The sequence below is a fragment of the Protopterus annectens genome, chromosome 7.part0 (genome assembly GCF_019279795.1).
Source record: "Protopterus annectens isolate FY-2018-M chromosome 7.part0, PAN1.0, whole genome shotgun sequence".
NCBI lineage: Eukaryota > Metazoa > Chordata > Ceratodontiformes > Protopteridae > Protopterus > Protopterus annectens.
The window spans coordinates 1,709,508,971-1,709,534,549 of NC_056739.1; the positions used below are offsets into that span (position 1 = coordinate 1,709,508,971).

The 25,579-nt window shown below is 39.6% G+C and overlaps 1 protein-coding gene across 1 annotated transcript in view; it reads left to right on the top strand.

Annotated features, from left to right (window-relative positions):
* Positions 1-4,938: 4,938 nt before the first annotated feature.
* The window catches only part of TMEM169 (transmembrane protein 169), a 251,171-nt gene continuing 230,530 nt past the window's right edge, over positions 4,939-25,579 (top strand). The window contains exon 1 of the mRNA XM_044078242.1: positions 4,939-5,145. The gene's annotated coding sequence lies outside the window, so the exon portion shown is untranslated. The remainder of the gene's footprint in view (positions 5,146-25,579) is intronic.

The following is a 25,579-nucleotide window of genomic DNA, read 5'->3' on the forward strand; positions in this document are numbered from 1 at the left end:
GGCTGTGACTGATGTTCTTTGGCTCGATAATTCCATCAGAAGTTGATCCTTTTTTTATTTCTTTGTAACAAAGAAAACCATTTTTCATATTTGTTTACTGGGGGTAGTGCACTGATCACTACTGACCAATTTTAGGCTCAGCCCACATGAAATATAAAACATTTCACAAAAAAAAAGCAGAAATGCAAGCAATAACAAGAGCAGTTCATACTAGTTACATAGACTGTATATATAAATTCTTGTAAACAAGTTAAAGATAGTTAATATGGAAAAATGCAACTAGAAGAAACACTGTAAGAATTATTGGTTTAAAAGAAGGATTAGAACACAGAAACACTATCCCTAGGATTCAGAAACATGCCTTCTGCAATATTGCAAAGGTTGCTGCAGAAATTATGTGATGTGTGATACTGCCCGAAGGTAATTATCACTTAACTCGCAGGTATCTTGTGGCCCAAGAAGCAGTTAAGAAACATTTTTGCAAAAAATAACAAGAGTCAGAGGTGAGAGATAATTTACAGCAGTTGCGGCTAGGAATGTCTAGAGGAAGTAGTGAGCAATTAGCATGTATGCAGGTAAGCACTTGCCATACACTACTTCGGGATGCTACTAGAATGGCTGGAAGCCACAGTACCTGTCTCCAAGCAATGTCTATGTGTAGTTTATTGATTTAAATGGGGAGAAAATGGGTGTACAGGAAAATATGAAAAGGGGAAGCACAAGCAGACAAACATACACAAGGACACTGGGAAGGTAACCATTAGGAGTAGGAAGGGGCAGGAAGGGGTATACTTTTTTTGTTTGTGAGACAGGTATCCTCTTACTTTTAAGAGGGGGTGATATTGAAGAATGTAAGGGGAAGGCAGGGGATGGAAAGAGAGTAGGTGTATGAAAGTAGAGGCATACAAGCAAACATAAAACACAGACAAAGACCAACAGCGAGGTGGTGACACAAAAGGTTTGATAATGGAATTATTGACGTACAGACCGAAGGAAGACTGATGGTGATCAGGGAAGGATTGGACAACAAACAGGAGAAGGAGGTGATGAATGAGGAAGGGGAACACCAGGGTGGGTATTTCAGCTCCTGACACTATGAGGACTTAGACCCAGGAAGATGTCAGTCACCACTTTGACTACTGCCCCCACTGGGCCTTGCCTGAGGTGGTGATGATGGTAGTTCAGGGCAGCAATGCAACTGTGAAAGTTGCAGGAGGTGCCTGTCTAGGTGGCCTATTTAGACCTCAAGCCACTGGTCCACCAACTCCCACTGGATGACAAATTTTGACACCCCCCCCCAGCAGTGTCACCTGAGGCAACAATGAGTGACTGCCAGAGGTCCTTGGGGATGCCCACAGGTCACCCCCCACCACTGCAACTAATATGAAGGCAGATTCTGTTGGCAGAAGAAAGCCAGGGCCAATGGTGGGGTAGCGACCAGTGCCACATCACATAGCCAAGGCAGAGGCTGCACAGAATGTTAACATGAATGGAAAATAATAGAACAACAGACACAAAATAAAAATAGGATAATGACAAAGAGACAAAAAAAGATATTAGTACCATGTATGTACCTGATGACCAATCATACTGGTATCCCATGATGCACTGTACAGCTGCTAGATATGGTACTGTCACATGTTTGATGGTTCTGCCTACGTACATACACTTGAGTCAGTACTGTATGATGTGTGGGTAGATGTGCAGTGTCACTGTCTCCCTGATTAGGGTTCAGTAATGTGGGGTTTAGTCTACAATGGTAGGATGGGGATGTTGGACTTAATATGCTGTGGTGTGTGTGATGTTGTGGCCTTGCTGATGTTCTGTACGGCACATGGTCAAAGACATGGCATGTGACTTGGGTAGTGCTAACAGTTATGCAACCCAACATCCCTATGAGAATACTGTGCTGTACCACAGATAGAGAAACAGCCATGTCCAACAGTCACATCTATCAACAGGTACTTTGGTATGCAGTAGGGCACACAATGTGGGTATAGCAGAGATCCCAGGGAGTGGTATCACCAACAAGAGCATATAGTGAAGTGATGCATGGGCAGTATATGTACCCATAACCCCAACCGCTATTCCAACTCCCCATCATGGACCCCCACCCTAACACTCACCAATGACCCCCAACTTAACCCCCTTGTCCTTTGCAGCTCACACAAGTCCTGCCTAGAATATTGCTCTCAGTCAGGTGATTCCAGTGGTCCCTGTATAGCAAGTGCAGAAAAATCTTAACTTCTTTAGGGAATGAGAGCCAGCTATATATAAGCATGACTTCTCATGGCCACCATTACTTAGCATGAAAATGCATGCCATGGCATGCTGGTGTTAAGTTGTGAACATTAACAGGAAGTATTGTACAGACATTATTACAGTACCAGCACTTAATACTTCTGCCTAGAGGCAATATTACTGCAACATATTTTTCCCTATAACTAGTAATCCCAAGGCAAACACTCCACCAGGCAGCAATGACACCAATGTAGTTCAGTCAATCTTTTATTTAGCTCTTTCATCAGGTAAAATGACTTCTTCAGAATACAGCCATCATTATCTATGGCCTGTCATCCAGGTCAGCTCCCCAGATACAAGGCCCTCCTTATTCTCAGTCATTCGCCGTACTTGGAAATCCAAGAGCCATGCACTTGTTAATGTTTACCCACTGTTCTGCAATCTGTTATCCCAGACACAGCACAAACCACTGACAAGTTTCAACTCCCAGCAAGCTGTAATGAGCATCTATAACAAGGGATAAGAAGTAACTTTCCAGCTTCTTCTCTTCAACTGCATCTTCACCATTTCATTTTACATCAGTCAAGCACAATCTTTGTAACAGAAATGGAGAATGGTACTTAATTCAGTTTTGTGTACTACTGATGCTTTAACTGTATATTGCTCAAGGACATATATGACACTCTGTTACTGTGGGGGTGCTAAAGGTAATGTGCTTTAATGCAAAAAATGGTGCATCTGTTTGTGGGAATGCATATATGGGTAGGATGTATTGCCATGGCAGGGAGTGTGGAGTGGATATGTCAGGGATGTCAAAGTACCCTGTGCATGAAACTGGTTCTGAGGTTTGTATCCTTGTATACTATACATGTAATGTGCTCCAAGGTATAGACACAGAACTGTATTGTCCTGGTAAATGCTGATATGTTTCTACTTGCTGATAAGTAAACTTACCATTGTTGCAGAAATACTTGGTATCCTGTATTGGAGGGTTGCCTCTGCCAGGTATGTTGTATACTGTGTGAGTACTACAAAGGCAACATGTCTGGATGCTGAGGTTACTGATGCAGTAGCTCTGAGTGAAGTACTGTGAGTTGGTTGTTTGAGGAACAATGGCAACGAGCACAGTCTAGAAGTGTGCATAGAATGATTGCATTGTCAAAAGCTCTCCATGGCAGTATTTTTATCTGGTGTGTTCGTACACTTTTACATTTATTACCTCAGATGGACAGTAGATGTGGAGAAAGTCTCTGCTGTTGTAGTATAACGTTGGGGACAGGTAGCGTATACTACTGGTGAGTTATTACACTTGTAGGCTAGGGATTCAATGGGTTGTGCACAAAACATAGCTCTTGTCTGTGGCAGAGATCTATGTATGGGATGTTAAACCATCGTTGTCATTTATGTGTATGGTGTCTTGGGATGTGCTGTCAATCAACATCAGCATAAATAAGAAATGTTCAATTCCTCTGACATGTAAAAAGCTAGGTACTGGAGGGGAAATGCTAGCTGTGAAAAAAAAGGTAAAGGAATCTTGATAAAGTAACTGAAGGGGTAAAACGTTTTTAAGTATTGGAAAAAAAAACTTGTTCTATGTTTGTAGCAGCAATAGTGATGATATGGTTTTGAATACATGTGTAAAAATCCTAGTTGTTGGGGGCAGATGAATATTGTTAAGTCACAAAGTCTGTCAGGCTAGTGAAGTAAGAAATGGGGAGGGGGTTAAACCAGACTTTGTTTAATTTTTATTAATCATTGCTTTTTACCATTACTAATTTATACGTTTATAGCAACATTCAAGTGTATGATATGGAAGGGAAAGCTTTGCAGTTCTGCTAATTCATTCATCTTTCTGCCTCAAAGACTACACATTTCAGCGTGTGATGCTCACCAAGGGACATGAAATCAGTATTAGGTGAATGTCTGCCTCATGGAGAGGTCCCGACAGCATCTCTTAGTAATGTATCCGCTATTACTATAGTCTTTTCTAGGGTTACCACCCGTCCCACTGTGCGAGGGACGACTCAGTCGCTCTTTGGATAGTTGTGTCCTGAAAAAAAATTGTAAAAATGGCAAACGCCATGAGATTTTAGGACAAAATAATTTGCTATGTTTTATGTAATAGTTGCATAAAACATTTATAATGTATATGAAACACCTAAATGTTATAAGAAACAGAATAAGCAACTAAAATGCTACAAGTATACGCTTTTATTTAGGAAAAAAAGTGAAGTTCTGTCCTTTGTACTGGCCGTGGGTATGTTTCACCCTGCAAAATCTGACATTTGTACCAAAAATGTCCCACTTTGGCATTTGAAAAGGTGGAAAACCTAGTTCTTTTCTGCACTGCAACCCAGAGTTATCAGGGTCCATGCTCAGCACCAGTACAACACCGTCTCAAGAACCCGTTAAACGCAAAGACCGCTTACTGAAATCACCATACTTTGAGACAGTGTAGCTTTTACAGGACATAAAATCTGAATGTCAAATGTCTGTCGTAATTTAAGTGATTTCAATCGTCAATGATTTGCCAGAAAATCACAAATTTTATGACGGACACATACAAAAATATGAGTAAAAAATCTGGACATTCTGCCAAACACTGTCTGCCGTCGTGCCCTCGTTTTCAGGAAGGGCAACAGGCTTCGTGACGTGCACCGCCCCCTGCGCGAGGAGGAGGAGGGGGTAGCAGAGCGGGCGAGCCTGGTTTTGGGTGCAGTTCTTTATTTCTGCTGCAGCCGGCAGGATGCGCAGGTCTGGGGGCAGCTCGCAGCTGAAACGGTGCAGCTGGGAAGCCCCCTCCCTTTATTAGTCAATATTGGATTTATGTAGCGACAGGAACGGATTGCGAGTGGAGTTGGTGCTGGATCGGACCCTCCAACTGCTGGTGTGCTTTTGTAACAGGTAAAAGACAAGAAAAAAATAGACTGCACTTTTTACCGGTACTGCTTTGCATTGCTATTGAAACATTACCGGCGTTGGTCAGTCATTTATGGTTTCAGTTCTTACTGTTTTAATTTATATTTCGTTACTAAGCAACATTGACCTGGATGAGCAAAGGTCCGTTATGGAGTCTGTATCTCCAGCTATCAGGCACACCGGCTGCACGCCGCTCTTACTGAAGCTTACCGAAAGCTGTCAGAATCGGTGGGTGCTTGTTTATTGCATTACCTTTTAAACACGGTTTCATTAAGAAGTCCCCAGTGTTCACGTTTTTCAGTCAGTGCTACACAGGTCTGTTCTGTTGCCTTTGTTTGTCCGGTTGTTTTCAGTTTTCTCCTGCAGTCTCCTCCCCATCAAGCAGCCGAGTTATGGATATGGACTAGTAATTAAATATGAAAAGACAAGGGGCAACCATTCGTTATCTGCATTGATGGATAGCACTGGGTGTGTGCTCTGCATTGATGGATAACAGTGGGTGTGTGCTGTCTTATTTGCAAAATATTAAACATTAATGCACAACATAAAAAATAAATAAATAAACGGGCCCCACTTAAAGATTTTTGCTCCTTATCATTGTTGCATTCCCTAGTGGTTAGATCCCACTGGGCATTTAGTTCTTTTTCTATTGAGTCCTTATGTTTTGTTTGTTTAGGTGGAAAGAATGTGTTTGAGTCTACAAAGTTTTCTTTTTTGTTAATTTTGACTGGCTCCCTGGAACCTGTAAAATCCAACTGAACACCCTCCACTACAGGCAAATGGAAGGTTTGATAAAATTTTCACAACAGGGAGCTACATCACAGGAATGTAGCACCCTCCCCATAGCTGGCTTTTGGCACCAGCGAACCCTTTGGTCACAAGGGGTCCCTTGTTTCTGGGGGCCCCTGAACCACAGCAAGTTGCTTAGTAGGGGAGGCAGTGACAAGGTGATACTTAGACTGGAAGTGGTTTACTATTGAAACCACATTCGTCGATGGGTCTCAACATCAAACCAATATCTTGAAAATTGCAACACCGAACAAGTAGGAAACTTGTAACTAAATACATCAACTCCCGTAGTTCGGTGTATTCAACATAGCAGGAAGTGATGTCAGTCACCCAAGCTATGCATTGTCATGTACTGTGACACTCTAGAGTCAGTGGTACATCTCTTTTACTATTTTCCAGGGGGGCAAGCTCCCCGAACCCCACACCCCCTGCAAATTATATATACCAACTCCGAGATCACACTGTAGTGAGGAAATGGGTTAATTCCTTGTTCCTCAACGAACCAAGATCTCCACTCTAAACTCCGAACTCAAATACTCGAACTACACTACCCATGCAGTGTAGTATAGTCGATGTATATGGGTTCACAAAATTGCCTCTTGGAAAACTGCAAGTCAACATTGTCACTCTCGATTGACTGCGATTTGCAAATCTTATTGTAAACTCTGGAAGTGTCTAGGGCCCCCCAAATTGCAAACACCTGCCCTGATGCCCCCCTCAAATGTTGTAGTTTTGGATCAGTACTGGTCTATGACTGCTAAGTGGGTGGTGTGGGGAAAAAATTCATAACTGCTCTGTATGTTCAGAGCTTCAAAGTTAAATGCATAAACCTAATCAGCCGTTAATGCTGTCTTCCTTACATGCTGTGTACATTTATGCGAGTTTCCCACCTCCCTGTTTGGACACAGACATGCAACTAAGTCATATTCCTGCACCTTGCAACTGGAAGCACATGTACAGAAGGTTGGCACTGTGGGGGCATTTTGTCATCTGTGACATTTTGTTGTGATTTGTGCTAGACTTTGCTTTGGATGTGAGACAAGTTGTATATGGTTGGTGGAGAATAAGATGGTTATATTATTCGCATGCCTTTGTTGCTGTGAAATAAATGGCATATGATACATTAACTATGACTGTTGCAAATATGTTCCTTCTGTCCTTTTTTTTTTTGAAAATATGAAGTTATTCTCCATCTGTGATATTCAGTGTGGTGTGCCTCACATCATTAAGACCATGTGTATGTACAGCAGTGCAATGAGACTGTACACTCCAGTGTTGACAATGGGCATGTTTAACCTTTTATGTGAGATGTGTGGTATGTCATACGCTTTACATAGCACGGGTTATAAGGTTCCAGTACATCACCCTCTACATATTTCCCATTATATGTAACTCCATTCTTGATACTAGACATTGTATTGGTTGTTTGAAGTTTATCTGAGTAAAGCAGGTTGCTGGGGTGGCTGTCACAAGATTGCAGCGCTGTGTGGCTTTGTAGTTTTAAAATATTTGAGATGCCTTGGGTGCATTTATATACTGCACAGATCTAAGACACGGGGAGGGGTGCCAGTGCCCATGTCAATGCCCTGTATACTGTATAGTTCTAGAATATTTCACAGGTATATGCTTTTTGTATTGGAAAAGGTGTTTCATTATGGGAGGGGAGTTGATTGGCAAACTACTTACCCTATAGGGAATTGTCATGGCAAATCCTTATAAACTCTGATGTTCTACTTGGCTTGAATGAATTGTCTCTTGCTCCAGTTTTGAAGAGAATCTATGATGGCCTGAAGTATTAATACTTCCTGCCACACCTACCTTTTTAGCAATAGCAAATGTAAGCTTGTTTTACAAGGATGTCTTCTAGTCTGATGAAGTTCTTGTAATAGGAATGAAAGTGCTAATTCCATGTTAAGTACTTCGTATTAAGCATTCCAAAAGGAAAACCAAATAAACAAAAAGGAACATTTGACCTGCTCCTTGGTTTGTTTGATTTGAGGTGGTTCATGAACTTTATATTGCACACACCAAAGATATGCAGGGGGTGTATATTGTATCTATTTATTTTACAGAGCTGAGATATAGTGGAGGGGATAACCAGTAACCTTGATAAACTGCATATCACATGCACACAACATTGTAAGTTTCAAGAGTTTTTTTTTTGTTTTGTTTTTTTTTTTTTGCTACTACTTGATATTCATAGTCACACAGTGCTAGAAAAACTGCTAAAACATGTCAGTGTTGTATACTGCATGTTTTAAAAATGAAAAAAAAAGTTAAACCAGTAATGCAATTCTTGTTTTTTATTACTTGTGATACAGAACTACTATGCCCTTTTTTAATAAGTCAGGTGAGACCATAAGTTAAAATTGCTTCTTGGCAACACTGTCTGTGTGAGTGACTTACTCCAAAGTAGTAAGTGCAAAGATACTTGCAAACCTTTTTTTATCAAGACTTCATTAAAGATATAAGAATTTCAGCTGAAAAATAACAATGGTTCAGCACATTTGCTCAAGAATGTAAAGCAAAACAGAAAGTTTTAATAATACACCTAGACCACCTGGCTTGTTGACTTGTGGCACAATTGGGGTGCATGCAGTCTTCCAGAAATACTCCTCTGCCTACTTACAATGAAAAGTAAACAAGTCTAATCTCCGTGTCTTCAGGAATACACTACCCTAAAGCCAAGCTACAATATACTTTTTATTATGTGCTGGTATAAATGATGTAGAAAGAAACCAATGTTCCATCTTAGTCCAAACTGCCCCAACACACTAAACTGATGATCTAATGAAATAGATGCACAACAGCCCAAATTGTCTCATAGGAATAAAAATAAATCCCCTTAATATTAAATGATAGAACATCATGTAAAAAAAAAAAAATCTCCCTTTTCAAGTCTGTAGTCATCAGTATACCTCTCATAAATTAGTAGTATCAGAAACATGGCTAAAAGCACATGCACAAAACACAGTAATCAATATACCTGAATTTACCATCTACAAAAATATCCCTTATGTAAAAGAGCTGATAGATTTCTGATTGTAGTTTAAAAAAAAATCTCTTTCCTTAACACTAACACCATTTTCAACCTAGAATCGCTGATTGTCACCAAGAAAACGTTACATTTTGGATAAATGTATGCATCACATTTGTGTCCACAAACATTAAACATGTTCTGTAAAAACTGGAGAGGAGAGACAGTCCTGTTTGGAGACATATTTCTTGGTCAAACATATCGAAGCAAAACCATGACTGCATTTCCTGGTCAAACACAACAAAGCAAAACCCAGAATTTATACCCTAGGTTTTTCCCATCTCATAATATCTCCACCACAAACAGATCCCACAACAGATATATGTAGTGCATTAGACTAGATTCTAACAAAACATCTAAACAATGTCATAGACAACGTGACATCCCTAATGCCCTCCATGATCACAACTCCCTCTACACCATTTAGAAAAAAATAAGTCAAAATCCACAATACAAAAACAATCAAAATCAGAAACTGTGACAAGCTACAGATGGATCAAGTGTTTTACTGTCTGCTGTAAACTGGTCTAAAAACTCGCAAAAACTCTATAGATGAAGCCATCCAGCTTTTTAACAATATTATTTTATCAGTACTAGATACATGTACTACTAGATAGTTACAGTAAGGACTCCTCCTCTCCCTTGGATCAGCAGCATGACTCGGAAATTAATGAACCAGAGTGAAACTCCTAACATTTTAGGAGATGCACACTGCCTGGAAATCCTAGGTTTTAGGAGATGCACAATCCCATGTGTTATAGGAAAAGCAGATGCAAGGCACAAATATATATATAAAAAAACAATTCTGGGAAACCAAACTTTTTTTTTGCCTCAGAATAAAAAACAGGCTGGGAAACCAATTTTTTTTTTGCCTCAGATCAATACAAGTATAAAACTGGCACATTTTGCGAAAACATAAAATGAATGGGTAGGGTAAAATGAATTGGAAAAACTCCATAGTAAACAAGTTACTGCTAACAGAGCAAGTACTGTAGTTTTGTTTTATTCCATTACTCCGTTTACAGTTAAAATGTGTAACATTAAAGGATGTGGTTCTTCCTTTGTAGATAGATCACAAGGATTAAAAAAAGTCCTATCATCACCCACCAGTGATGTTAGTAATAAACAGTAATCTCAGAAAAGGTTAGGCACTTGGGTACTGAGTAGTTTTGGAAGTAAGGATTGCATTGGCCAATGTGTGTCTTGAGCGAAGTACATTCTTAATGCTAGCATTGTGCAATAGTTATTTAAGGGAGGAAGCAAGCAAGCAAAAGTTGAAAGTTACAGACCAATCTCTGTACTTAGCCCCTTGTCTACCGTTCCCAAAAGCATTGTACATACTCTGTTAACCAAGAACAAAATCAGTAACACTTGGAATGGCTTTAGTTGAAAGGATTTAACTGTCACATGGATGATTCCACAAATGTATGTAGTGCTACATATCCATCCAGCTGTCAGTCCACAGCAGTTAACAGAACCACTTCTTCACTGGTTAAACAACTGTAATCCAAATATCTTTGGCATAAAATATAGAGCTACCAGTACTGTCAAAATATGCAATGCTAGCCTTGAGAATGTACTTATCCACAGGCACAAGACACACTTTGACCAATGTAATTCTTGTTTCTACTCGGTGCCTAACCGTAATTTCCACTTTAAAGCAACAATTTACAGAAAGGGTCTGTAGATACACCAAGAAAAACTACTACAAATTCACCAAATAACTAGCAAAATTTTAAAGACAAGGCATCCATTCCATTTTTACACACAGAATGAAACACCCTTCTAGTAAAATTTAAATCTGTTGTGATAACCCCTTGCTTTTAAATATTCCTACCAATCTCGCCGTGTAATCATGCTGGCTTGTCAGAATTGTGATGCAACTTGAAAATCTTTCATCAAATATCTCATTTGTTGTCTCCTTTTTTATGTTGCACCTACACTATTTCTTCAGTTAGATGAATGTAAAAAGTAAGTATCTTTTACACCCTTTGTAGCTCATAAACTTAGTTGTAACACACAGCAAATGTGTTTATTTATTTATTTATTGTACACATTAACTGTGGCTGCATTTTTCTGTGATATTATTGTACTTTACCCTTTTACTTTCATGGAATATTTCTTGGGTATGCCTTTGTACTTTAGGTAATTTTATTTTTCTAAGTTTCTTTTAAAAATGGGCTTTACCCAGCAGGGCCAACCAGTCAACATAATGTAAACTAAAAGTAAAGTGTGGCACATAGCTGAAGTAAAGAGGATTATGATTGGGTTGCCGATCATAACCCATTTATTACATGTTCGAGACATGGATACCAAGAAATTCACCTCTTGAGTTAAGCTCGAGAGGTTAATTTTGACATCCTTGTCAAGAACACATAAGGGGTTATGATCATGTGATGATCAATTCTTTGTAGTGCAAGGAGCTTAATCTGCTCCATGTACTACTGGTTAAAAGGGACAAAATTGGTGATTGTTTTCCTGGATTTCAAAGCCATAAAACAGTTAGCCAGCACTGTCAGAGAGGTAACGTAACACAGTCTGTTACATTTGCACTTCTCTACATATCTCTCAACTGTCTAGATTTTTGCAGGACCTCTAGATTATTGCTTCATATGTTTGGTCTGTTCCTCATAAAAAATGTCAGTTGAAACTAAGAAATAATGACATGCATTTCAGTTTCAGCATTAGTTCACATTCTTCAAACTATGCAGTTGAACACATCCTGTTTATTCTAGCAGCTCTATTAAATTTATTTTTTTTACAGGAAGTTAGGAACATCTTAACTGTACATAATTGTACAAGACAGCAGGCAGAAGCAAATGTTTTATTCTACTCCTGTCGTTTGCTAGTCAGTACAGGCAGATTTTACTGCCTACCATGGGACCCAACCTTAACAACTTTCGCAGGGGGTGCTTTAACATTTGTTAAGGTCAGGTCGCATGCCGTTCTGGTGCTTAACTGGTTTGTCTTTTTTCTGAATAAATCTCTGAGCATAGTCCTCACTCTCCATGCAGTTAGTTGTTATTATTATAATTATTATTGATTCAGTTCTCAGTTATTCTGTAACCAAAACTGTAACTCTGATGCTGTTATTTGTGTGTGTGTGTGTGTGTGTGTGTGTGTGTGTGTGTGTCTGTGTGAAATTCCCCAGTTAAATATACCTGGTGGCTAGATAGACTCAAACCCTGTACCTTGGGACCTTTTAGCAAGAACTTGAATTTCCTATCCACCACCACTTGTGAAATTTTTCTGGATTTTGAATGACAGGCATTTGAATTTCAGACTTCATATTCTTCAGAAAGTACATGGTAACAAAACACAAAACCTTTTATTTGAGCAATTTTCTGTTTTTAAGATCAATATTTGAAATTTGTCCCTATTTTTTGGGGCTCTATTCCCTCATTATTGACTTTGTCCAGGTTTTTTGTGCTAAGAGGTTGAGAGCCATGGTGAGAACTGAATTCAGTAAATGATAGCCATTTAAGTTTCAGTCTACATGTCTTTCAAGAAACAACTGATTTGGCATAGTGGTATGTTGCTCTGACTGTATTGCACAGGGTCCTGGGTTCAAGACGTGGCAATGAAATGCATGGTGGTAATGCAGCATTTTATTCTAGCAACTTTCTAAGAGTATACAAGCAATGTTTTAAATGTGTCCCTAGTTTTTTGGCTTTTGCCCCCCCCCCCAATTAATTTTGGCTTTTTCCAGATTTCTTGTGTTTCAAAGTTGAGAGATTCAGTTGAGTGTCGAGTGGATTTTACAAGGAGCTGAGAGCTTGAAGAGAAGTTTAATGCTACTTATGCTGAGTCTGCTTGTATTGTTAATAGAACAACAGGTCAACAGGTAGTGTACTTGCTTTTGATGCAGAAGGCTATAGGTTCTACTCCCACAGTATATAGATGTATTGCTGATACTGTACTGTGTTGTTCTTTTAAAGAGGGTGGATGCTGCAGTCCTGAGAATGTCCTCTTTGGTGGTGATACCTAGTAACGATGAACCTGTTATCAGTTTGCCATCCATTCCCTATTGTAATATTACTAGCTTATCATTTTCTTATTGTCACATAGGCAATTTATTCAGAGGCAACAGGCACTTTATTTGTAGATGAAACAATGATATATTAAATTTGTTTGCTAGCAGCAATCTCTTCATTAGTTACAGATCTCTTTAATGTGGAATTATTTAGATGACTTTTTTTATTTCGGCAGAGATTGTGTATATTTACGGACACTGGTGGATTGTAGAAGTTTGAGTAGACTTTTATGATGGAACTGTTCTGAACTGGGCAGTTTTGTCATTATTAGTGCATGCATTTTGTTTCATTGTTTACTGGAAAAATGTACAAAATAGTAAATTTAAAATGCCCTGTAACAGCTGTACTGTATTATACGAGGAATATAATTTAATACAATCGGGAAGGTGAATCAAGGGGTGGCCACGGTGGTGCAGTGGTTATTGTTGTTGCCTCACAGCAAGAAGATTTCCGGTTCGATACTCTGCTCGGGCACCTTCTGGGCGGAGTCTGCATGTCCTCTCTGTGATCGCGTGGGTTTCCTCCGGGTGCTTCGGTTTCCTCCCACATCCCAAAGACATGCTGTAGGTGGATTGGACACTCTCTAAATTGGCCCTAGACATAGACATGAGTGAGTGCGTATGTGTGCCTTCTGTGGAAGGTTGGGCGTCGGGCTGGCAACTCGACACTGTAGAACTCCACTGCCAATCATGAGTGGACAGGTGATCCGCTGTGGCGACCCCTAACCGGGAAAAGCCAAAAGAATAAGAAGGAAGGTGTATCAAAGAACACATGTATGTTTCCTGTGCAAGGGGCCTATGATTTGAAAATGGCTCAAAGTTCATCTTTATCTGCCACTGGCCAAATGTATTTTCTTTGAATGTGGGTTTCAATGCTGTTTCAATGAATGTGAGTTTCAAGGGCAGAGATGTTTTAATGCTGTCTATTTTCTTTGTGAGACTGCATTGCTTTGTTTAGCAGATGTCTATTAGTGTTTGTGCTGTAAAATGCAAAATAAAACTTAAATGAAATCCAAATCATTGTAGAAGTAAAGCAGTATGCACATTACAGTGTTTATGGTAAATGGGGCAAAATAACCAAGTATTGAGACATTGTAATAGCTGCAGGGGGGGGTGACCCCATTTGACCATGATTTTGTGAGGTGGGAAGGGCGGCAAACTCAGACAGCCCCAGCTGTCCAGATTTTTGCAGAATGAATAGATTTTTGCGTCTTATTTTTGGTTTGTTTCTCATAAAATTTGTGGTTTTCTGGCAAACTATACCTCTACTGACCAGATTTTTGCAGAATGAATAGATTTTTGCTTCTTATTTTTGGTTTGTTTCTCATAAAATTTGTGGTTTTCTGGCAAATCATTTAGGAATGAAGTCACTAAATGATAGACATTGAGTTTCAGACTTCATACTCTTAAAAAATGCATGCTAAAGCAAGACCTGTTGTTCTGTCAATTATTAGTACTGTTTATATGTTCCCCCAATATATTTGGCCTTGTCCAGATTTTCTGCGTTAAGAGGATGAGAGGTACGAGCAAATAAATCACTTTATAGAATTAGGTATATCCAAACCTCTCAACTGTCCCTGATTTTGGCTCAAAATGTTGCTCTCCCCCTCATGCCTCTGCAAAATGGCAAATTTGGAAGAAAACGTGGAGGGTTTACAATTAATAAATAATTGTAATGATCAGAGTTATAGATTACTTTTAATTTCAGAAATGGATGTAGATTCTCTTATTTTTTCAGCTGCTCAAGTTAACAGTACTAATATTAAAAAGTGTCCCTTCTTTGACAGGTTCCCAGCTGTATTGTGTGGCTATTTTATATTTTTGTATCACATTTTTGGTCCGTTTTCATAAAATTGTGGTTTTCTGGCAAATTATTAAAGATTGAAATTATAAAATAATGACAGACATTTGAGTTTTAGATTTTATACCCTTCAGAAAATTCATACTAATGCAAGACCTACTGTTCTATTATCTTTATAAGTTTATAAGAGCATTATTTAAAAATTGTCCTTATTTTTGGGCCTTTGTCCCACTTCTGTTTATGGCTTTGTCCAGATTTCTTGCTCTGAGGCTGAGAGGTATGACAAATGTCAGTGCCATCACAGTCAGCCAGAGACTTTCAAATTGTGACATACTTGTTTCACCCCACTCCCCCCACATACTGACTCTGGATGTGTCCAAGCAAGGCAAGGAGCAGTTATGCAGTGAGTATCCCCCCTATCCAAGATAGACTCAAGTACTACAGTGTCTTTTCATCTCTCCTTGATTTTGCAGAATGTTCTGGTTTTCTGTCATATTTTTATACTGTTGATTTATGCTTCTTATTCAGAAAATGCATGTCGCTGCAGTGCCTGTTGCTTTGTGTTTAAGTAGCAGTGCTTTAATGACCGTCAGGTAAGCTTGTCTGAGACTGTAAGATGCAAGTAAGCGTTAATAAGCATACTGTTAAAGAATTACCAACATTGAAAGCCTTTTTGATGTTGCCATGCAGAGAATATTTAAAAAACTAGATAGCATATAAGCCTTAGGTATTGCAATGCATATGACAGTATTTGTAATAAAGGACAGGATTACAGTATTTTTAGAAGCTCTTTACATTTGTTGGAGACTTGCAGTCGTCTTTGCAGGCTTTACCTGTAAACTAAACAGAATGCCAGTCTATCATGGGTGGTCCATAACCTGCGCAGTAATCCTTTAAGCAATGTATCTTGAGCTTGTTTCTTGTTTGCTGTTCATTTTTTACCTTGATCATGTTTTCCCCATGAAACTACTAGATAGTTGTTGTCAGGCAGCAGGTCTTTTTTGGATAAGAAACATTTTTACAAATGGAGGGTATTGCTACTTTCAGCATGTTACTTGGTACTTTTATAAAGCTGTAAATTATGATTAGAACTGCAGTGCAAGGAGAAATGGTTTGAGTTGAGTGCTGCTTGTGTTTTTATACTTTGATTTTGACTGGCATTCCAGTAATGTATTTTTTCATGCCTCTCAACCTTTTTGTTTCCATCTAGATTAGCTGTCATGTAGCCAATGCACTGAAATATTTTTTTCTTCTACAATTAATTTTGTCTTGACTGGACTGTCATAATGACGGTTTGGCAGTGGCACCAGGGCAGCGTATTTAATTAAAGTCCCAGTTTTTGCGGTTTTTAGCATACCTCCATCCCTTTCTAGTTGACCACACCCCTTCCCATTGGTCCCACCCATTCAGCTGTCTCCTGCAGCCCCTTTTTGATTTGAAGTTACCAGCCGCCACTGATGCTATTCAAACTACCTGCATATAAAAAAAGAAAAATAACCTTGTTGGTGCAAACTCATGCACTTGCAGCTTTATTTGATTTTTTTTTTTGCTAAATTCCTCATTCATATCTCCAATCCAAGGTAGTTAGCCTTCTCATCTTAACTCTCATTTTAAGTGAAATAAAACCTTGCACCAATTTTTATAATTTCCGTTACATCCCGTCATATTTATTATTATTATTATCTGTGTTACCCACCATATCTACTCAAACACCCGTGTTGTCCTTTTTCCCTTTCTGCAAATTTGTTTCCTGGTATTCTGGCCATTACTGTATGTTAATTTTGCCACCATATTTCCCTCACAACTGCTAACCTTAACTTTTTTTGATGTTATCAGTTACTGTTCCTTTGCTTCCCGTTTAACCATTACCCGATTTCTTCATTATTTTGCATGCGAGGCATTGATAGCTTGCTTTTTTTTACCAGCACAGATATGTAATTCAGTGTAACTCACTTTATTTTTTCTTCATTATTACTCATTGTATTTCCCTTTTTTATTCACAGTTAACTAATGCCTCTGCCGACTGTCACTGTGACTTTCCAGCGTACCTGTGTAATGCAATGAAACTCATTTCTTCTTTTTTACCACAACTTGCCCTAATTCCAATTTTTTTTTATTCAGAGCTAACATAACATCTCCTTTGTGGTTGATAGCTTCACATATCTTCGTACATCTTGGAGTACAGACCATTCTAATCATCATACTGCTAATCTCTGCTGTCCATCCCTACTGCCTGCTGTGTCCTTTCCATCTACTTTACTCCATTGTACGATGTAAATATAAGGCATCTGTCACACATTTTTCTTTCTTTACTAATCCTTTACATTCTTGCAGCCTTTTCACCACTAATTAACCTGGTTGTTGTAGCCTTTCCCTGCATTCCTTAGGCTGCTGTGTGTGCCACCTTATCACAGTTTGCACCATAAATACTTGTATTTGCTGCTTCCTTTTCTTTCATTCCACATACATTTGTTGTATGCCATTTTACATTGTATATGACCCTCCCTATAGCTGTTTTATTACACACACACACACACTGCCTCCTCCTATTCCTTAACTCATTTTACCATGGTTATAGATTGTGCATACTGTATGTGATCATCATCTTTGGGGACCCCCTCCCTCCTAATTGCTTTTGCCTTATCTTAATTCTTCATCAGTGGTTGCATAGACTGTAAGGTGGTCTCTTATATTTCATAGGTTCAAAAGTGTGTAAAAATAAAAAACAAACAAAACACAGATGGTGTTGAAAATTTAATAGTACCAAACAAGCATCTGGCACCTCGGCTTTTCGCCTTCTAGGATAGTTTATATGATGCACACAAACTTCTTTATATACCAGGTGAACCATCCAAATAGACAATTCCATTAATCAAATAATTATACAATTATTCAGTAGATCAATTATATTCTGAATAAAAAAACTTTAAAGCATTTTTTTAAAGCATTGATTTAAAATTGTCATTAAATACACCAGAAACCTGTGACACCATTCAACCCACTTAGCCATAACAATTCCCTGGATATTTCTTCCCACAATATTTACTTCCCTGGACCCCTGTCTAGCAGGGCTTCTGACATGATCCCCGAAGCATTTTTTTAAAGCATTGATTTAAAATTGTCATTAAATACACCAGAAACCTGTGACACCATTCAACCCACTTAGCCATAACAATTCCCTGGATATTTCTTCCCACAATATTTACTTCCCTGGACCCCTGTCTAGCAGGGCTTCTGACATGATCCCCGAAGCATTTTTTTAAAGCATTGATTTAAAATTATCATTAAATACACCAGAAACCTGTGACACCATTCAACCCACTTAGCCATAACAATTCCCTGGATATTTCTTCCCACAATATTTACTTCCCTGGACCCCTGTCTAGCAGGGCTTCTGACATGATCCCCGGGGTGAATTTCCTATCTCCCATCCAATCATCAAGATTCCTTTTGAAGAGGACCAAGGAGGCGCTCTGCTTGACATTTATGGGCAGTCTATTCCAGAGTCTGGGGAGTCTCTGCGTCAGGAACATATTCCTTCAGCATGTTTTGTTCATTGTGATGACATGGTTTAGATCCCTGGAGCGTGTGGCTCTGAGGGATTGGGATTTCTTTAAGTGGAGCATGTTCAACAGCTCAGGGTTTGACATGGCCTTGTATGTTGAGCAGAGATCGCCTCTGAGTAGACGATATGCCACAAGAGTATGGCTGGAGTTTTTTTAGACTGTCAGCATAGGGTATCTGCTTTAGGCCTGTGATTCTTTTAGTGAGGTATTTCTGTGGCCTTTCCAGCTGTTGCAGATGTCTTGTGAGGTACATACCAAACAGGGCATTGTACTGTATAATGGGTCTAATGAGGAATGAGTACAGTAGGACAATGACCTTATTTTTTCTGGATGAAAAGCCTTTAGTGATGAGGTGTGCTACATAGGATTTCCTGACTGTTGTGCGATGTGGTTATCGAAGGTGAGACCACTGCCACCTGTGTCTCTAAGTCTCTCATCACAAATTCGGTGTTTAGTGCACTGCCACCTATGTGGTAATTCATGGGTACATGTTTTTTCCCAAAGGGGATAACTATACATTTCTTGGCATTAAGCTTGAGCACTCTCTGCCCATAAGATTGCTAGTTAGCACAGTTAGCTGTACACCACCATCTTAACTTGTTAATATAATCAGCCTTATAGGACACACCTTAATGTGGAAGAAAAATAAATTTCTAGATTATTTGTAAAGAAAAAATAATTTCGATAAGCAATGGCCCATTTTGTGCATTGAAAATACCACAACCAAAAGGGTCATAAGAGAGGAATTCCTACACTGGCAGACATTTGTATGTATTAGTGACCTGTCGCAATGCAACAGCTAATTAGCTGATGCATGACATTCTCAATAAAGAGGCTCAGCACTTCAATATAGCTGCAGGAAATCCTTTAACTATAATTACTATTTGGGAAAAGTGATGTACAATAAGCTAGGATTTTGGGGTGGTTGTCTCTCCAAAACATAACACGAGCTAGGATATGCATGAAAGCAGTTATTACTTTCGGTTTCGTTTTTAATAACCTAGATAGTTTTCATTTTTTGAATAATGATGGGCAAGGACAGTGTTTTCCCGAGAGCAGTGAAGCTGATGCTGGAAGGAATTTAAATGGGAAAAGGGTCATTCTCTGTGCTATAAAATATAGTACACACTGGGGATGCAGGAGGAAAGGAGAAACTACTGTTTGATGAATTAAAGTACTGTTTAGGTATAATTAGAAGAGAGACAAAATGAAAAAGTGGAAGAGGTTTCTTTTTTTATTTTTGTGGAAACCATTAGTGTATTGCAGAAATCTTCTTTGAACCTGTGTATGGGGAACAAAATACTGTGTTCTAGTTTCTTAAATATTTGTATACCTTCTGCATGCATTACTATTAGTTCTGATGGTTTTATCAGTCAGAAAAAGTAATGGACACTGATGTTCGGTAAACCACAGATTTATTTAGGTCAATGTAAGTGATGGCACTTATAAATGGATCTCTGTAAGACTGGCTATGCTGGTGTGCTATGTAACTCCAACAATTAAAGAGAAAGGAAAGTGCCAAGAAGGCAAAAGGAAAGCAGGGGCAGAAGGCCAATGTTATAATAACCTAAACGATGAAATGAGCGCTGGAACTGGATCTTCCAAAATACAAATATCCCAAACAAAACGAGAACCAGGTTATAAAGGGGTGTGTTAGGAACAGCTGATTTCATTCAAGTATTTAAATGCAAGTTGTAGTTCTTCCTTCACAGTTCTGAAGATGTAAAGACATGACGAAAGCACTTAACAGTGGAGCATTTTTTTTTTCAGAAAGTTTTTATTCTGTTGTTGCTACAGCAGTGTTTGTTTTATTGGCTTTATTAAGCGTGATTTGGAAGAGAGCTTTGGACAGCCTGCTTCTTGTTTTGCTTATAATATCAGAAAATCTTCTAATGTCAGCAATAAACTAAGTAAAACAGAAGGGACGAAGAGAACTAGAAAAAAAGTCCAAACAGCTAGCTTTAACAAGAAAAAAAACTGTGAAATATTTTCTCTCATGATTGTGATTTCGAAAATCTGACTTGTTACAAAGGCAGCAAATGACATTTGAGGAGTTGGGGATGGAATAGAGTATTGTGGGTAGAGGGAGGAGCTTGAGATTTGGATCCAAAGTCTTGTGGATGCGACCGAGTCAGATCCGAGGATCGGATCAGAGACCCATTAGTGAGGAAGAATGAAAAGGAGAACATCAGATGTAATTCCAACAATTTACTTATACCTTTGTTAACTCATTGGGTAAGCACACTTGCCCATGATCCTTTAATAAACTGGGGCACCTAAACATCCAATGTAGGATAGGCCCAAAATTCCCCTTCAGCACTTGGTAAATAAACCTACTACAGGAAATGGCATTCTTGATCTGATTCTTACTAATTCAGCCACTTCTTGCACTACTCATATATATATATATATATATATATATAAAACAACATTTAATTTAATTTAATCCTCTGGGATGTAAAGTACCATAGTTTAAAATTAATTTACTTTCTAAACCAAGTAACTTGTACTTTATATCGCCACCTCTCATGTGAAAGTGACTAGCAAGTACACTGAAAAAGAATGTAGTATTATTCCCTCCATGACACCTGCAAAAATGTTCGCCCATTGAACTATTATAATTGTAATTCCTTATGTCCCCCAAATGTTCTAATATTCTAACTTTCACTGCCTCTCTTTGTTTGACCAATGTACCATTTTACAGGATTTACATCCACATCCTATTATGTACACAACTTTACAAGAATTGCAGGAAAATATGTTATTATTTTCAATTTTTTTACCATTAATTAAGGTACCTGACACATTTTTAACAAACTTGCACACTTTGCATCTACCACAGGCATAAGTGCCTATCCTATGGTTCTTGTTATTCCAAAGGGGTTTATTAAGCAGTTCCTTCATGTTAAGGTGTCTCCCACAGGAAAATCTTATCATCCCTGGGAATAACTCACCCACCGTATCATCGAAGCAGACAACATGCCACAAATCTTGTAGCACATTCCTCATTATATTTGAGAAAGATGAATACTTAGACACAAAGAATAATTCCTTGGCAGTACAGTTAGGCTTTAAATTCATACCCGCATGTTTTTTTTATTGATCCCATTGTCCCTTATTCCACCAGATAAAACCTGATGTACTGAATCATCCAATAGGGTCCTATTATATCCCATCTGTGACAACCTATTCCTGCTTTGAAAAAGAAAATGCCTTTTTAATTTGTCTTCAGAAGTATTCCTAGCAATCAACTTGAATTCCCCTAACGGAAGTAAATTCAACAAATGTTGGGGATGCATGCTCCCTGCAAACAAAAAGTTATTAACTGCTGTCAGTTTTCTAAATGGTATAAACTGTATAAAGTGGTCATTCCCTAAATAAAATTCAACTGTATCTTAGTATTACCCATAGCCATAGTAAATGTTAATCCATGAAAATTGATATTCAATTCCGAGATGAAATGTTACAAAATCAGATGGTTGGCCCTTACACACAAAAAAAAAAGGTCATCTATAAATCTCTTATAGCAAATTACTTTTGTTTTCCAAAAGTCAGTATTGTATAGAAACAATTTTTTCAAAATAACCCATGTACAAAATAACATAACTGGGTGCATAAGATTGTGTATTGTATTGTAAGAATGTGGGTGCATTGCTGTACCTGTTCATGAGTGTGTACTAGGCTAATGGCCCTGGAGCCTTTACAAGCCTAGCCCATAGGATTACCCTGGCATTGTGCCACCCGACCTTAGTTCCCAGTGCCTCTGTCGTGTAGAGCTACTGGATTGATCCCTGGGGTGAATTTTCTATTTCCCATCCACTTATCAAGATTTCTCTTGGAGGGCCAGTGAGGGGCTATGCTTGACATGTATGGGAAGTCTATTCCATAGCACGGGCAGTCTCTGGGTTATGAACCTGTCCCTCCAGCATGTTCTGTTGATTGTGGTAATGAGGTTGAGGTCTCTGGAGCGTGTGATGTGGAGGGATTGGGATTTCTTTAGATGTAGCATTTCTAACAGAGCTGGGTCAGACATGGCTTTATAAGTCAAGCAGGTATTGCCTTTAAGTAGGCAATATGAGGCAAAGAATAGTTGGAATTTTTGTGTCTGTCCATATAAGGCAAGTGTTTAAGGCCTAGGATCTTCTTTGTGATGTACTTTTTTGGCCTCTCCAATTGTTGCAGGTGTCTAGTGAGGTACATGCCAAATGGGGCATTGTACTCTATGATTGGCCTAATGAGAGAAGAGTAGAGGGAGACTATGACCTCTTTCTTCCTGGATACAAAACCCTTAGTAATGACATGAGCCACATAGAAGGACTTTCTCTTTTGACCACCACATTGCCACTGTGGTCAGAGTTTGCTGTCAACCTGTGTTCCCATATCTCTTATAATGCCTTCTGTGTTCAGTGGACTACCATCGATGTGGTAATTCATGGGAACCGGGTTTTTTCCCAAAGGGGGGTGACGCATTTTTTGGCATTGGGTTCTGACACCAGTTGCTGGTCTCAGTGAGGCCTTTCTGTAGGATGTCAACATCACTTGAGGAGTTAATAATAGCTCCTAACTTGCAATTATGTGCGAACTTTGTCAGCCAGAGTCTCTTCATGTTGGCCTGGACTTTAGAGAAGTAGATGCCAAACAGGAGAGGACCCAGGACCGAAACCTGTGGGACTCCACTCCTGACTGGTTGGCAGTCTGACTTGGAGTCAGCTACTTTCACACTGTGGGTTCTATCTGTGTGCCAGTTTGCAACCCACCTAGTGACATAGGGGTTGATGCCTAGCTTAGTGAGTTTTTCTATGATTCCAGAGTGGGGAATGGTATCAAAGGCCTTGGCCAGATCAAGGTAGGCTGTATAAACCAACCTGCCTTCATTCACAGCTCTGGTGACTGTCTCAGAGAAGTCAACCAGGTTGAGCAGGCATGATCCTACCCTTCACAAAACCAAACTGTGTAGGATCCAGAGTTTGGAGATTTCCTATATCCTTGTTTATTAGGTCCATGATGATGTGTTCCATAGCTTTGCATATCAAACTCATCAGACTAATGGGGGTGATATTTCCCAGGGTCTGTATCTGCTCCTCCTTTGTGGAGAGGGATGACTGTATCAGTGTGCCATTCAGTAGGGACAGAGCCTGAGGTGAGGCTGTGACTGAACAGGGCACACAGGTGATGTGCCAGTTCACTCTGTAGTTCATGTAGAACACAGCCAGGGATATTGTCAGGTCCCATGGAAGCTGTATTCTTGGCCTTGGACAGTGCTGTTTTAACCAGTGCAGCAATAATACTGAGTGCCTGGCAGTCTGCTGGTATTGTGATTGTTCCTTTGTGGGGAGAGGCGAAAAGTTGGCACTGAAACTGTCAGCCAGTATATTGGCAAGATCTGTTGACTCTGTATAGGAGGTACCATTGTGCAGATGCTCAGAGCAAATCTGGGTATTGCTGTGGAGATTCTTTACATAACTATAGAAGGCCTTGTGGTTGTCTTTACTATCTGCTGCAATTGTTTTCATAGCTAGCTTTATAGAGGATTTGATGAGGGATCTCATCTTTTTGTTGAGGCTGATAAGGGAGTTTTTCCAGTCTTGGGACTTCACCTTATTCTGCATCATTTTCCTCCTTCTGTTGTAGAGTTTGTTTATGGCAGGGGACCACCAGATTGGCTTGCTTTTTTTGGAGGAGAGTGTCTTGGTTCTATTGGGTATGGCGAGATCCATACATTTGTGTACGTGTTCATACAGTGCATTGGTGTATGATTCGGCAGTCATGGATTCTCCATTTGTGTGGGTGCCATGAAATTAGCCACCTCTGTTTTTAGGAGCCCAAAGTTAACTTTGGAGAAGTTTACATGGTGGTTACCTTTGCAGGGGGAGTGGGAGGGCTGTGGATTTCCAAGGTGATTTAGTTTGTGGTCAGATCTAACCAGGGAGTAGTTGACTATTGTTGTAGAGCAACATTTGCCCATGTTAGTAATGACTAGGTCAAGGATATTGCTACCTCTAGTGGGGTTAAGAACGAGCTGGTCCAGGGCATTGGAATTTATTGAATTCCAGGAAACATTGGGCAAGTGTATTGGTACATGAGTAGTTTTCCCAGTTTCATACTGGGCAACTTCTACTACCCCTCCATTAGAGTGTTAGGTTGGACCCTAATATTCTCCAGGGTGCTTAGGAACGTGGAGTGTGAGTCTTGGGACATGGTGGTGGACCTATAGCAGGCTATGACCTGAATTGCTGTCTTACCCAATGTTGACTGCACCTGAAGTATTTCTGATGTGTTATGTTGGGCAACCGGTCTGGAGGTGTGTGCATCCTTTGCGAATATGGATACGCCACCGCCTTTGGAGCTTTGGGCCAAGTTCTGGGGCCGAAAGGTGTGGAATGAGTTGTAGCCTGGTAGTGCAGGGGTGTTTTCTGCTGCCTTGAACCAGGTTTCTGTTACAGCACAAATGTCGATGTTCTTCATTTTAAGCAGTGCTTCGAATGAGTGCAGTTTGAGATTTAGACTTCTAGCGTTGAGCAGCATGACCCTCGGATTGCATTTGTTTGTAGCTATTACGGTGCTAATTTGGACTTTGGAACACCACCTAAAAAAGGCACTATAGGGGTGGCAAGAGCCTTGGCCAGTATCCGGAAGCCCAGGGGTGACAGATGCAGGCCATTTCTGGCAAAGGACTGAGGTCTATCAGTCATGTCATCCCAGGTAGACAGATACTGAATCCCCTTAGAGTGACACCAGAAACTTAGCCAATTGTTGAAATCATTTTCTGCTTGTACTGTATCATTCTGGGTGATGGTAGGATGCTGCTCAGGGCTAGGGTCATACCCACTTGAGCTACATAATCCAAGAGCTCCTCCATGTCTCTTTTCATGTAGTCCAGGGAGGTACGTCTCGGGTCATTCACACCCACATGTACAATGACAAAGTCATATTTGAACCTGTTGTTGAGGGACCTGAGTGTGTGTGTATTATCTGGTGGATCCTGGCATCTGACAGGCAGCTGACTGTTACTTTCTCCTTTTTCAACCTAGTGAGTGGGACATCAGTGTGCCTTACTATTGAGTTACCTATGACTAGTGTGTTGGGCATGCTGTTTTGCCTTGGGGACTTTGGTTGAGTGGCACATTATTTAGGAGAGTTATGTGTCTCGTGATTAGTGTTGTGTTGTGGTCAAGTGCGTTTCTGCCTTGGAG